Genomic DNA, 15,695 nt, shown 5'->3' on the forward strand with positions numbered 1-15,695 from the left:
TGACTTAAGCTCTTGGCGCTCTTGGGGAGTGATAGCTTAGGCTGTTTATCGCCAGTTTGGCGCACTTCTGATATGGCTAGTTGTGCTTTTTATTTCCGTTTGCTCTGGCAGTCGGCAGACCAACGGCCTCGAATTAGGTTATTCGATTTTTTACAATTATTTTTAGATATAACTTAACCCCTTTTTCCTGAATATTTTATCTATATTTGTAATAATCGCTTTAAATTATTTGCGCCATTATTTAAGATGTTTAGGTTAAATAATTTTAGGAAGAAAATCTAAAATAAATAATAAAAAAATGAGAAGAAACTTTAATTTTGAATAATGTTTAAAAATTAATTGCACTACTTTTATAATATTTGAGAAGGTAAAAAAATCTCGTTTATTGTTAATGCATTGCATCCTAAAGAGAAAAGAAAATCACATTGTATGTATTTATGCTATTCATGAAATATATACTTACAGACTGTTAACTTTCAGCTGGAACTATAAACTATTACTATCCAAAGTTATAATATAGTTTATGATACAAAAAGATAAATTATACTGAAATCTTATTACAGAAAAATATTTTCCTTTCTTATATTTAAGTAAACATAATTTTACTTAATTTAAAGTCAGAAATAGTTTTCGGAACAATTTCATTTACCTTTGACCTTTCAGTGTTACCAATAGTACTTGCATTTTGGAAATTTACGATAGTAAATAAAATGTTTAGTTTTAAAAAAATCTTTCACTGATTGTAAATGCCCATTTTTTTTTTTTTTTTTTTTTTTTATTTTTTCCAGTTACTTGCATATTGAAGTGCTTATAAACTTAGCAATGTCTAGAAAATAATTTCATGCAAACTTGGAAGCTACTGCCTTAACTGTATGCTGCTATACATTAAATTTAGTAAGATTTCATATTTTGCACATCAGCTGTAAAATGTACATTTCCAAAATAAAATTTTATTACAGAATTATAAATTCAAACATGACAATACATATTATATTTTATTCCTCTATCCCAATTAAATAAACAGATTACGAAAATGTGCATTTAAATATAGTATTTACTATAAATATATCGGGAACAAATACCAAAAATCACCTACTCAAACTGGTAGTCAAGTATATTCCAAATTTCCTATTTTTGATATGTGAATAAGTAATGAGCTTTTTAAAACAAAAACACACAATTTGGCTGAAATATAGAAACTACACATTATTATATACTACATGAAGAACTTTATGAAATACAATACCCTATATAAGGCTCTGATATGAGAAATTTGACCTTTTTTTTTTTGAGATAATATAAATTTTTTTAAAAAAGTTAGCTTGTAAAACCATGGAAATCTTTATAGATATATAAGGGCGAGTCAAATGAAAGTGAGCCAACCCCTCCTCAGCAAGAATGGTTCGTTCCATCATCTGCGGCGCATGCGCGTAGCACAGAGACAGCCTTCATTTACGAAAGTGGAGCGAAAGTGTGAGGTTAAAGTTCTTTAAGGCGCTCTTACACTGGGTTGAAGACGGTAGCGTGACATAATGGACGCTCCAAAAGAGGAACAGCGTGGTGTGGTCAGGTTTTTGACAGCTGAAGTTGTTTCCCAACATGAAATTAGTTGCCGTATGACTGCTGTGTACGGTGAACATTGCATCGCATTGGCCACTGTGAAGCGTTGGAGCAAATGGTTCAGAGAAGGACGTGAAAGTTGCAAAGACGATCCAAGACCGGGCCAAAGCCACCTTGCAATCACCCCCGACACAATCAGTCACTGTTCGGTTCACACCATAATTCATGATCATCTCGGTTATCGGCTTTTGTGTACTCAATGGATGCCCAAGATTTTGAACGACCGCCAGAAGACGGAGAGGTTCGGCGCTGCTTTGACTCATCTCATCCGGTATCACAATGAGGGTGACGACTTCTTTTCTGCAATTGTGACCGGAGAAGAATCATGGTGAACTACGAACCTGAAACACGCCGGCAAAGCTTACAGTGGAAACATTTGAATTCACCACCTCCGAAGAAAGCAAAGGCTGTCATTTCCTCGGGAAAGGTGCTATTGACTTTTTTTTTCGATCGTCAGGGGCCATTACTGATTGAATTTGCTAAACGTGGAGAGACTATCAATAGTTCGCGATATTGTGCAACGCTGGATCGGCTGCGTGTCGCAATCAAGAACAAACGACCTAGAAGATTGACGAATGGTGTGATCTTGCTACACGACAATGCTCGTCCCCACGTCGCTGATGTGGTTAAGACACAACTGGTAAAGTTCAAGTGGGACACGCTGCAACATCCTCCACACAGCCCAGATTTGTCGCCATGCGACTTTCACATTTTCGGGAAACTGAAAAACATCTCAAGGCTACCAGATTCGTGTCGGACGACGCCGTGAAGGAGTCGGTTACAGACTTTTTGAATCGACAGCCCAAGGAGTTTTATGAGACGGGGATCACGCGGCTCATTTGTCAATGGGATAAATGTCTCAATGTTCATGGAGACTACCTTTAAATAAAGTACTCTGTCATATATTCGCATTGGCTCACTTTCATTTGACTCGCCCTTGTATAAAGAATGTGATATTTACTTTTAAAAAAATCAATACATAAAACAGTGTAAATAAAATACAAACTACAAATTAAAAATACATGCTTTTATTTTAACAAATACAGAGCTTTAATAAAACTGACTGTTTCACAGAAAAGGGGAAAAAAAAAGCTTTTATGAATAGAAAGTAAAAACTAGTAAAGATATAATGATGAAAGCCTCATTCAAACCTGCAAAAGTTCACTCAGATATAGTTTTGATGTTTTTTTTTTTTTTTTTTTTTTTTTTTTTTTTTTGACAAACTATATATATATACTGTTTGTATGCAACAAAAAGTTAAGGCCTGTTTTAAAGAATTTTTTTTTTTAAATTTTAACTCCTACTAAATATCTTAATACACACGTAATCCTCATTATAAATTAAAGAAAATTCTATAGTTATGATATATTTATGTTGCTAAAAATAGTTTTAAAGGAAAAGGTTTTTAAAAAATCTTAAATTAAACAAATATTACTATGAAAGCAAAAACTCTGCAATCAAATATTGAAGTGATTAATTTATAAATAGGTGGCACTTTTAAGTATACGCAATCTGTTGACATTAACGAGTTAATACCATTTTATTACTTATAATGTTTGGTAAGTTCGAATTCACTGCCACTTTATTCCTGCTTTACCAGATCATTCTTATGCATTAGCTAAATTTTAAAAATTTAGGATTTATTCATGCATTATTAGCTAAGATATACTAGTATACAAATTTTCAGCTCATTTATAGACTTTGAATTAGCTTTTCTTTTTTTTAACAAAGTAAACATATCGCACAATATTATCTCAATAATTTAATAATAATAGCATTTTTCTTTCTTTCTTTCTTTTTTTTTTAAGCAACCAAAACGCGTACGATTTGGCGAAAAAAGGTTAGCGCCAATTGGCGCAGCTTTTTATTTCAACGGAGTACACGGAAAAAGAACATAAAATGCAATTATTTGTAAAAGGTGATTCCAGTAAATAATGTCACAGTATTTATTACATTTTGATGCTATTAATACATGCTGAAAATGTCACATACAGCGGCAATTTTCTTATACAATATGGCTGAAACTTTCCAACCAATTCAACAGAGATAGTAAAATGACAAAAATACTGGAAATAAAATAATAAATCATGCAGTTTTAACTTAGCTATGAAAGGTTACAGGTCCCCCTTTTACAAAACTTTCTTTACATACATAGGCGCTGCAGCGGATAACCATTTTTTACTAAATTTTATGTGACCAAGCAGAGCAGGCATCTTTCGTCCCATAGAAATGAATGTAAAGTATTTCCGGACTTTCGGAATTCGACCAGCAGTCACGTGACACTAATGTTGGAACCAGTCAGAGGTTGCTATAAGCTCTCTACCAGTATATATCAAGTCCGTTACAATTATGCGACTACAAACGCTGACGGTTTACGGAAGTTAGCGGGTCTCACGTGACTGGTGGCAACAATACGTCACAAACTATTTGTCTGGGTTACTATAATTGGCTGTTTTCCACTTTTTTATGTGAATTTCGAGAAGTTTAGTTTATAGAAAATCCTTAATACCATGATGTAAACAAACAACGATGGCAAAAAATTATTTGGTAACTACATCCATTACGTATTGATAAATGTTTCGACATAATTACATATAACTGCATTAATAACCAAATAAAACAAACTTAGATTACAAATGCGTTGTGTAATGGAGCATGTAACTAAAACTTCAGAATTTTAGAATCCGGAAGATTTTTTTTTTCCGAGTTAGAAGTATAACAAAATACGAGCAGTGTTCTAATAAATTTTTAAATCTTCATATTCTTTAATATTACTGCTGTTTTTGATAACATGATCATAACGTAACTGATGATCATAACATAACTGATAATTAATTATACTGCTGTTTTTGATAACTTTAACAACTTTCGTTGGTGTTAAAATAAAATCTATTAATTCTGCTGAATACTTCTTTTCATGAAAGCACGAGAATATTTTAATGGGATTATTAAAGTATCTGTAATAAAGAAAAAAAAAAGTAGGTTAGGAATAAACAGTAAGTAAAAGGAAGATTACTAATAATATATATTAACTATTGTATATATGTGTAATTTTGTGAATTGTGAAATAATGATATTTGTTCATTTTATAATTTAATAAATAAAAATTGTGAAAAAATTATATTTGTTTATTTTATAATTTAATAAATATTATGAAAAAGCTACGTACTTTTTAAAAAATCATTTGCACTTTTTTTTCATTATTGCATTTAAGTTTTATTCATTATTTGAATCAATATATATAAGAATATAAGAGAATCGTATACATTTTATAAGTAAAATATTATACGCAGTATGAATGGAGATATGTTACTGTAAGATCCTAAAGTCTGGTAAATCCTAGGTTTTACCAGTAAAACCTAGCTTTTACCAAAGTAGCTTGTTAAAAGCTCGAAGTATGCTTTAATATGATTCCACTTCAGCCTTTGAGGTAAAACTGAGGAGTTACAAATGCCTTCTGGTAAAATCCTGAAACGAGGGATTTAAATCAACCTTGAATAAGCCTCCGCACACAAATTCCGTCATGACACTTTTCTGTTCCTGCCTCTCCTTATTTGCACCATTCGCAGTCTAACTTGGACATAATTTAAATAAGTGTAAGCAGCTACGATCTAAAAAAGAAGAAGTTAGTCCACAAGTGCAGAATCGCCCACTTATCGATGTGCACATGGACAAAGTCAAGGGAGTGCGTAGTGCCAAGTTTGTGTAATTCTCTGATGTTATTTTAAGCAAAAATAGGTCGTTGTGTACATGGACACTGAGTTTGTGCAATTCTTAGACTTGTTATTTTCAAGTTGGCGATTTTGAGAAATGTGCTAAGCAGGGGTGATTCTGCACTTTCCCTGAAGTTTGTTTCCATTTTTACATACTTTGCTTTTTTTATTTTGCTGATGGGAAATGAGTGATGTTATGCGGAAAAAGACTATGACATTTTGTCTGAATTTGTAAAAAATAAGCCTGATAACTGCTTTTATTTAACAAGTGAAAAATGTGTGATGGAGAAACAAACAGTTCATTACAGAAGGTTGAAACGCTGTCGTATTCTAATTGGAGGAAAGGACAAACTTATAATATCACTATTTGCAAAAATCCTATATTATGTTACAACTGATGAAGTCTTCAACACAGCACTCATATTGCAATTGGCCATGGTGAAAGAACTTGCATGATTAAAGAACTGAATCGTAAGTACAAGAATGTAACAGTAGAACCTATCTTCACATATCTAAGACTATGCGAACCATGTCAGAAGAAACAAAAAACTGTGAAAGAGGGGATTGTAATTAAATCAGCTGTGCATAGTGAAATGAATTCTCGATGCCAAGTCAACCTAATAGATATGCAGTCCAATACTGATCATGATATGAAATTCATTTGAGTGCATCAAGATCATCTTACATAATTTGTCCTACTCCGAAGTTTACACAGTAAAAGAATTGTTGAAGTAGCATATCACTTTCTGGATATTTTCATAGCTTTTGGAGCCCTGAACATTCTTCATTCTGATAATACGAGGGAATTTTGCAACCAAATCAAATCATAAACAGTTTATGTGAAATGTGGAGTGATATAAAAATAGCTCACTGAAAACCGAGACACAGTCAGTCACAAAGTTCTGTCGAACGGGTGAACCAAGATGTTGAGAACATGTTGGAAACAAATAAGATAGGAAATTGGTCAGAAGGATTAAAATTTATTCAAAAATAAAAAACAAAGCATATCAGGAGGGATTCAAATGTTCATCTTAATGAAGCTATCCTGTGATGTCTTGCAAAGTTGTCCTATGAAGCTAGGACTTGGTAACTCAGTTTTGCCACATAATTTGATTAGTAACATGACCACTGAACAAGATTTAGAAAAAAGTTATAAGTATGTATTACTAATGAATGTGTGGTTAATACAGAAAATGGGAAAACTAATCTCGAATCAACAGTTGATTTAGAATCGCAAGATAATAATAATGCATATGAAAAATAATCAGGCATAACAATGGAAGCAGATACTGAAGTTTGAATTGAAATGAAAGAACCAGATATATGCTCTGACACAACGGGTGCAATTATCAAGAAAACTCAAAATGTGAAAGTGTTTCGAGAGACAGTTAAGGAAGGACTTCAGAAGCAGGCAAAGAAGATGAAGACTGTGTCTACTAAAAACTTTCCAAAACCTACATTTGGACAAATACTTTTGGAAAAATTTTAAAATAAAAGTACCTGATATTGATAGATCAAAAATGGATCCAAAATCAATAATAGCCGTTATTAGAGATATTTAAGATGATGAGTTTTTATGTTTTTGATAGTAAGTTCGGTAAATTAAAATCGTTGTAAACAGGAAAGCAGTTTATTTTTTGTAAAGAAAAATTTTTTGAACATTGAAGAAGTTGGTATAGAAGAAGTAAGTGTATGTGAAATAGTAAAAAAAAAAAAAAAAATTTCTTTAGTTGGGGGACAAGGACTTAGAAAAGGCAGCTGTTAAAAAAAGTGTACTACGAACATCTGTTTGTGCAAATCAGCTGATCTACTTTGTAAATACAAATGCCATAACAATCAAACTTGTTATAACAGATAATAAAATGTATTAAAGTAGTAGTACTAAAGAAAAACATGCTACAGTTTTCTTATTTTTTTTAGTTACATGCTTATTTAACTCTACCTTATATGTTGTGGTATTTCAATTCCTAGGTTTTTAATCTTTTTTTTTTTTTTTTTTTTTTTTTTTTTCCCCTCGTTTTCAATCTTAGAACTTTGTATTTATCAAGTAATAAAACAGAAGCTGCTTACAGTATCATCTGTATTCAGGCTTACAGTACTGGATATTAAGATCCTTCAAGATTCAGTGTTATTCAAGTTTGGCATGTTTGATAGTGAATATAAGTAAAATATGTTACAAATAAGAAATATTTGAATTTCAGTTATTATACTTGATACTAAAGTCATAAAAATGTTATTTATTCCTTGTTAGTTGAAATCATATTTTAGGATATTATGAGTTAAATTTCGTAAACTATATACTTAAAAAGGAAAACCTTTGAAAATTTGCCCTTAGGTGATAAAACAATATTAAAATATAGCATATAAGCATAAAATTAGAATTCAATAGCCAAGCCAGAATTTAAATTACTAAAGTTTAAAATAGTGTGAAGAAAGTCTCACGTTATTTCGAGCTTCCCAATAATGTTTAAGTAGAGAATTCTTTGTTAGAGCAGGACAAAGAAGGAAGTGATCACTATGCATAAAGCCAGAATGGCAGAGATAATCAAGACTATTAAAAATTCCAGTCTTACTCATATGGACAGCCCAGCAATGTTATTCCACTGCTAATCAAAACACAACTATTGTATCTTCACAAGGGCACCAGTCTAGTAAATCATCAAAATCCTTGAGTTTTTCCCTCAATGTAAATTAAACAAAACCCTGCTGAATTTTAAGCTTCGTGGCTCAAAGTTTATCTGAGACATCTATGAAAGTCTAAGAATGTTGTTGAAACTGGAGTTGGAAATTTGTATCTCATGAGACATGCACAGTTGTCCAGTTCAGTATAAAAGTAACTCTTAGGGTTGTTTTTTTCAATGCCAGTCAAGGTGAAGAATCTGATTTTGCATTTGTTCTAATTTGTTCTTCAAATCCTCAAAGGCAGTTATTAATTGAGTGCTGGAATATTTCATAACAGTAAATAGGTTTGTAGGTTGTAAATAAAGTGGAAGTCGCATATCCCCACCTTACTCTTGTTGTTTAATTACATTGAAACAATTATTTATCCTTAACGTTAGTTCCTCCACCCATTAATTCCAAGACCAATTCCTATTTAAGACAATTACCATGTAGTTAAAAGTTTAGAAACAATTATTTCAGTGATAATTCCTCCAATCCATTAATTCCAAGACAAATTTCTATTTAAGACAATTCCCATTTAGTTAAAAGTTTAGTATTGAGGCACATGGATATTATTATATAAAACTCCAAGTCAAAAGGCTTGTGACACAATACAAAAGTTATACAGGCAGGCTTTTCTGTTTCTATGCATGTTATTTAATTGGCACCAAGTACTCAAGTCTTCATGACATCATTTAATTAACTATTTCTGTGTACCTTTTTTGAGGATGGAAGACCATATCACCAAATTTTCAGCATACATCAATACATTTACATCCCTATCTTCTAACATAAATATAAGATTGTTGACATGTATATTACAAAGGAACAGCTGAACATAGTATCCTAGGGAAGACGGGACTGAAGTTGCTTGTGATGAGATATGAGTAAAGTGTAATGCAATATGTTGTGTTATTCATAACACAGTGCATTTATTATAAGACAGATCATTTAAAAAATCATTATTTGAGTTTTGCATTTCTATTTTTTATTTTATTTTCTATTACTTGATTCTCCCTTTAAAACAACTGTAATAACAGAGATACAAGACTGAAATAATGATTTTGTTTCTTACCTGCTTTAAAATGAACACACTGTATGTCAGTGTTAGACTATCAAATTATATTAGAAGTTAGAATATCAAATTATATGGAACTAGAAGCATATCTTCTGTCCTTCATTTCTTTCCAAATTCAGTACCAAGCATCATTTCATCATGTGGTGGAATATGCGAATTAAACTGTTGGTCATACAGGTATAATTCCACTGCACTAATGCTGCAGCCATCCAAATTTTGATAGAGAACACCCCTGGGGATACATTTGAGTGTCTTCCATTTCTCGTTCCCTGCCACCAAACCACTCAAGAGGACTTTTGGCTCACTAGTCTTTTTAAATGGCCGCATATCACACACATACTATTACACTAACAAACATCCATGCACTCTCTGGAATTTGAACCCAGGCCCAAAGTAGTATACTTTTAATGAAAACATAATTATAAGGTGGCAGATGAAATTTTGGTAGTTTGAATTTATTTGACATTTCCTATGTTATTAATTTTATGTGTTCAATTGTTATTATTTTCACTTCTATGTGCGGTTTTTATTGTTTCTTTTTTGTGCCAAAGAATTCAACGAGTTCATAGTACAACATCTGTCATGATGCAATAACTTTTTTTTTTTCTCACAGTTTACATAAATACAACTTTACAATGTTTGTAAATAATGCTTTTATATTCAATTATCTGGATTTAGTATTTAAAGTAACAATACTTTTCCATTATGTGCCTGCCACCCTTTTTGACACCTGTGAAAGAGAAGCTAAACACATGTTGAGACCTAATGGTAGCATTATTAGTGGACTGTGTGTATGAACAAGAATAATTAAATACCCACATACTATTACAATAATACCTATAAGATGTGTGGCAGATGCATAATGGAAAAGTACCAGAGTAACTTCAATTAAGAAGAAGAGCTATCAAAAGCTCAACATTGGCTGGGAAATTTGTGAAAAGTATGTAATATTGAGAGAAAAATTGTGAGATTTTGCATAAATAACTAAAATAAAATAAATTGATGTAGTTCAAGAAAAATAAATGAAAAGGCTGGAGGTAAAAATCCTGAGTTCATGACAGTTACTTCTGACTATGATCCTAGTATAAAGTGACCACATTTTCATTGAGACAAAGCGGGACAAATGGAATGAAATGAAAATTGTAATTTAGTTATGAAAGCAGACCAATAATTCAAAAAATATATTTTATTGTATACATTCATATACTTTTCTATAAATATACAAAAATATATTTATTATTAACTATTGATAACTATAAAATATTTGCAAAAAACAATAATTTGAATACTATATTTTTTAATTAATTTAAAATTTAATTAAAAAAATTATGATTTTCATTCACAGTTATATTTTTTATCTGAGTGAATACTTTGCAATAGATTCGGATCATTTATTGAAATGTCGTGAAATTTCTCACATGAATTGGTCAAATTATATTTTACCCGTAATACAGATTTTAGAGTTTTAATGTTCAACTGCATTTTTTGAATTATCCATATTTTATTGATACTAGAAAACACACGTTCTGTTGCTGCATTTGTTCCTGAAAGAGCGTGTGTTCTAAAGTTTTCAAAATATTTTCATAAGGAATATTATTCTGTTTAAAATGAAGGAATAACTCCGTCCATTTTTTATCTGTTTCCACATTTGCAGACAACCTATATTTCATTTTTTCTTCAGTAACATATCTTTTTACCAATGACACCTCATCAAAAAGACCATTTTCGCAAATATTATTTTTCAGAAAATGGTTACTACTATATTAAAAAGATTTTTCCACGTGTTCCCATAAAATCTCCTTTTTTAATGTCACCCAATTCTTTTATATTCACAAAATTCTACGCTTTCACAAAATTCTACTAATATATATAATATTTTAAATTTAAAAATATTTATAATATTATATATATTATACTAATATATATAATATTATAAATATTTTTAAATTCACAAAATTCTACGCTTTCACAAAAATCCTTCAAACTTTCAACACGTGCAGTATATATATAAAAATATGAATAAATTTTTGCAATAATATTTTCAAGATCCACTGGAAGTAATTCAGATGCTGTTTGAATAGTATTGTGTAGAATGTGTGCTGGACAAGCTACTCTAATAATTTTGTGGTTCAAATGTTCGTTAAGTTCGTAAAAACGTTATTGATGCTTCTTCTAGCTTTTCCACCAAAATTTGCATTAGTGTTATCCTCACAATAGGCAATGATTTTATAGTTCAAATTATTATTTTTTAAAATAGTACTTATTGAATCAAAAATTATTTCTGAAGTTTCACCCGGCAGTAAAATAAAATCTAATATTCTAATTTTAATTTCTGTTTCTAGATCAAAAAGTTTAACAATTGTGGAAAATAATTTTAAATCTTTGTGGCTGGAAGCATCATAATATATGGATATAAATGTGCATTTAAAATCTAATAGTTTCTGCAATTGTGAAAACGAATACAGTCAAAAGTCTTTAATCCGGACTCGTCGGGACTTTGGCGATTCCGGATTATCGATTTTTCCGCATTATAGATCATCAGTTTAAATCTGGTAAGATTGCATGCAGAAATCATAAAATTAAAAATATGAAACCGTAATTTATAAAATAATGAGCAATTATGATCTAAAGGGTATCAAAATTTACAAAAAAAAAGAAGCTTAATATTTATTTGTTTACTTTATTGAACATTTCTTTCAACGCGCGCATGCGTAAAGCATACATTAGGCATAGTCGAAATTAGAAAATTGCAACCAGAAAACTATTTGATTTGTATTCGTGATATTTATAATGAGGAGGAATTTGATTTAAATCATATCAAAGACCGAGTAAATCCAGATGAAATACAACATTTAGTAAGGAATTATAAGCCGACTAAAATAAAAACATCTGCCCTGAAGATAACGATAGTGCTGACAGATCAACTTCCAGTTCATCGCTCGCCGCGACGTCCCCCCCCCGCGCAGAGCAGCGTGAAATTGATAAACAGATTTCGGAACGGTTAGATAAACAAAGGATATGCCTTTATCCATTTTTTGTAGCAGTTCCACTTTTTGTTTGATGGACATCGAAACATACTTTCGTTTTGTAGATCCTTTGGGAGCTCCAGCATCGGAAATCCTATTTGACATAATCGAAAGTTCAAGCTTACTTTTATAAAATTGCTCTTACAGTCTGCAAAAAATAATAAGCCGGATCCAATTCGAAGATTAAGGAACAACGCAATCATCAACATTAACTGTAATAGATAATTAGATAATTTTAGCTTATACCGTCCGTTATTAAACGCGCACGCGAAAACGTATTCTACGCTTGCGCAGACGCATATGCAAGTCGTAAACGTCTTGCGCACACGCGTAAACGCCTATGCGCATGCGTCAGCGCGGCGCATGCGCAGAAAGATTTTAGCTTTGAGGTTCGGATTATGGGTGTCCGAATTAACGACTTCTGACTGTATAGTGAAAAAACATTACAAATAATTGCTTCAGTTTTTGTCGTTGCATCTGCAAATTTTTTGTTGTACAATGTTTTGATCATTTACGATGTACAATCAATTGATCAGAAACTTTGATTGTGGTTTATAGTGTGGAAAGCAAATAGCCCTTCAGCTAATGCTAGCTGTTCCTCCATTAACAATAGATATTCCTTGACGAGACGTAACGACAATGATCGAACACCACCGAGTAAATCTAACTTATTACATCGCCTATTTTAGTGTACTCTGCATACATTTTATGTGTTTTTTTTATTTATGTATTTTTTATTTCTTTATATTTACTATAATAATTAATAAATAATAGGTAATATATTTTAACAGTACATTTAAAATAAGAAATGCAGATGTTTTCTAAAAAAGCGGGACATTTTTAAAAATCTGTGGGGCACGGGACAGTCCTCCAAAAAGCAGGACTGTCCCGCCAAAATCAGGATGTGTTGTCCTAGTAATTTTGACATTAGTAATAATGAGAGCAATAATTGAATTGCTTTAGCATTTTTCTCTTCATAAAAGAAATTGAGTAATGTACTTCAACATTGATGTGATAAGATAGAATCCTTCTGTAAGTGATGCCAAAGAACTGAAAGCTCTGCTAGAGAAAGGGGATAATTATTTTATTTTAGAAAATATTCACCAAATCATTGCATCAGGGACTTGAACAATGGAGATCATAATTAATTAATCATAGTGAAGAAAAAGACCATGCATTTTGCTTCTGTTTTAGCTGTTTTTCAGTAATAAAAAATCATTCTCTTATGATGGATATAAGGACTTGGAACATTTACATCTGCCTCTGAAATGAAATAAAAGATGTCTAAAAACCACCTGAAACCTCATGAGAGCTGGCACTAGAATCTGTGCGGTCACACCAGATGACATTATTTAGAAATAGGGGCCCACCAGCGGCCGAGCGGTAAAGTCGCCGAACACTGGTAGTTCGGTCCGAGGTTCGAATTCCGCAAACGGGCTGGCTGCATGGCCGTTTTCGTGGTTTTACCCATGTGTAACGTGTATACGAGCCAGTTTCCCTTAGAAAGTCCTCCACAAAGGCACCCCTCCCCTTAGGCAGATAGCCCTCAAGGCTTTGCCATAGTTAAATAACCTAACCTAACATTTAGAAATAGTTGAGATTACAACAAGTGGAAAAAAAAATCTAGTGTTGAAAAGGCCTAATCGTGAATACCATAAGAAATGATTCACTTGTAATCTAAAATATGAGACAGTAGATTCGATGCAATAAAATTATTAAATGTAGGCTTTAGTGTACAAAAGCATAGCAAAACATGTAATGGCCATTTCCCAAAGTTCAGCTGAACTTTAATATCCAAATTGTTACTGAAAATATCTAAAAGACTACTTTAAATTATTTCAGAAAAAAACATTAAAGTAAGTTGGTTTATTTTATTTCTGGGACTAAATAAAAGAAAATAATTTATGCAGAAAAGCATTAAAATATAATGATTTATTTTGTTTCTGAGAAGATAAAACTGAGGAAAAGTTATGCAGTCAGGAATGCTAAGTAATGCGACATATTTTTAGATAATAGTCATTAAATGACATAAGCAAAATACATTATAAGGTTTCTTATGTGGATGAAGGTATGTTCCATGTATAAAAATTTCTGAAAATTTCACATATGAAAATATATTCTGAAAATTCAATTTAAACTGAATATTTATATTAACAAACATTTATCAGATGCAAATATTCTTGTCCCAAACATGTGTGCTCAAAGTCATGACAGTAGATACCACATGAAAAGAATACATTTAGGAGTTCCATAAATAATGCATTAGGGATTTGAAGCACAGAGCTGATTTTTATATTATCTCTTTACATTCTCTGAATCATAAGAACTGATTGAATTGGAAATAATGCCTCAACGTTTTCTGGTGAAAGGTCTAGAAATTATGTGTTTTTATAATTATAAATATCAATACATATTTTTGAGGTTACACTGAGGAATTTTTAAAACATATATTGCAATGCTGACTCTAACTAAGTAGAGCATTACGTAGATATTTTTTTGCCTTAAGCAGAGGCATACCCTATGTTTATTGAAATTAATGATATTTATACACTTTCATATTCATTGAAGATAAATATTTCAAATCACAACATTCTAACACTTATAATATGTTCAATCATAGCTTTATATATTCGGAAAAATTATGTTACAAATAATGATCTATATTTATAAACTGAGAAATGTTTAAAAAATAGCAAATATCAAAGAAACAGAATAGATAGCAACGTAAAAAATGCTGTACTAATTATGTAATTTTATATACAGTCAAAAGTCGTTAATTCGGACACTCATAATCCGGAATGATCGAAAATCCGGACCTCAAATCTACAAACTTTCTGCGCATGCGTCGCTTTGACGCATGCGCGTAAGACCTTTACGGCTGCGAATATGTGTGTGCGCATGCGCATAATACGTTTACGCAAGCGCGTTTAATGTATAACGGACGGTATAAGCTAAGCTGAAATGATCTAATTCAGGTAATATTGCAGATTGCGTTGTTCCTTAATCTTCGAATTGGATCCGGCTTACTATTTTTTGCAGACTGTTAGAGCAATTTTATAAAAGTAAGCTTGAACTTCCGATTATGTCAAATAGAATTTCCGATATATATTTACTAATATGTAAAGGATCTACAAAGCGAAAATATGTTTCGAAGTCCATTAAACCAAAAATGGAATTGCTGCAAAAAATGGATAAAGGCATATCCTTTGATTATCTAATCATTCCGAAATATGTTTATCAATTTCACGCTGCTCTGCGGGGGAAGGGAATTGGAAGTTGATCTGTCAGCACTATCCTTATCTTCAGGGCAGATGTTTTTATTTTATTTGGCTTATAATTCCTTACTAAATGTAGTATTTCATCTCGATGTACTCCGTCTTTGATATGATTTAAATCAAATTCCTCCTCATTATAATTCGCTTCCGATAGTGAAGAAAGTGACACAGAGGTTATTGAAAACGAAAAAATTTCGATTGACAAATTAGTCGGTATTCTCGACACAGCAATTATAGGACTTGAACAGCGGAACTTTGTAACTGAAGAAGAAATTATGTCTGTTTATATAATTAAAGAGAAAGTATTATCACATAAAACAAA

This window comes from Stegodyphus dumicola, chromosome 11 (assembly GCF_044657685.1).
Source record: "Stegodyphus dumicola isolate Sdum_Otavi_A_Nest chromosome 11, ASM4465768v1".
In the NCBI taxonomy this organism is placed as follows: domain Eukaryota; kingdom Metazoa; phylum Arthropoda; class Arachnida; order Araneae; family Eresidae; genus Stegodyphus; species Stegodyphus dumicola.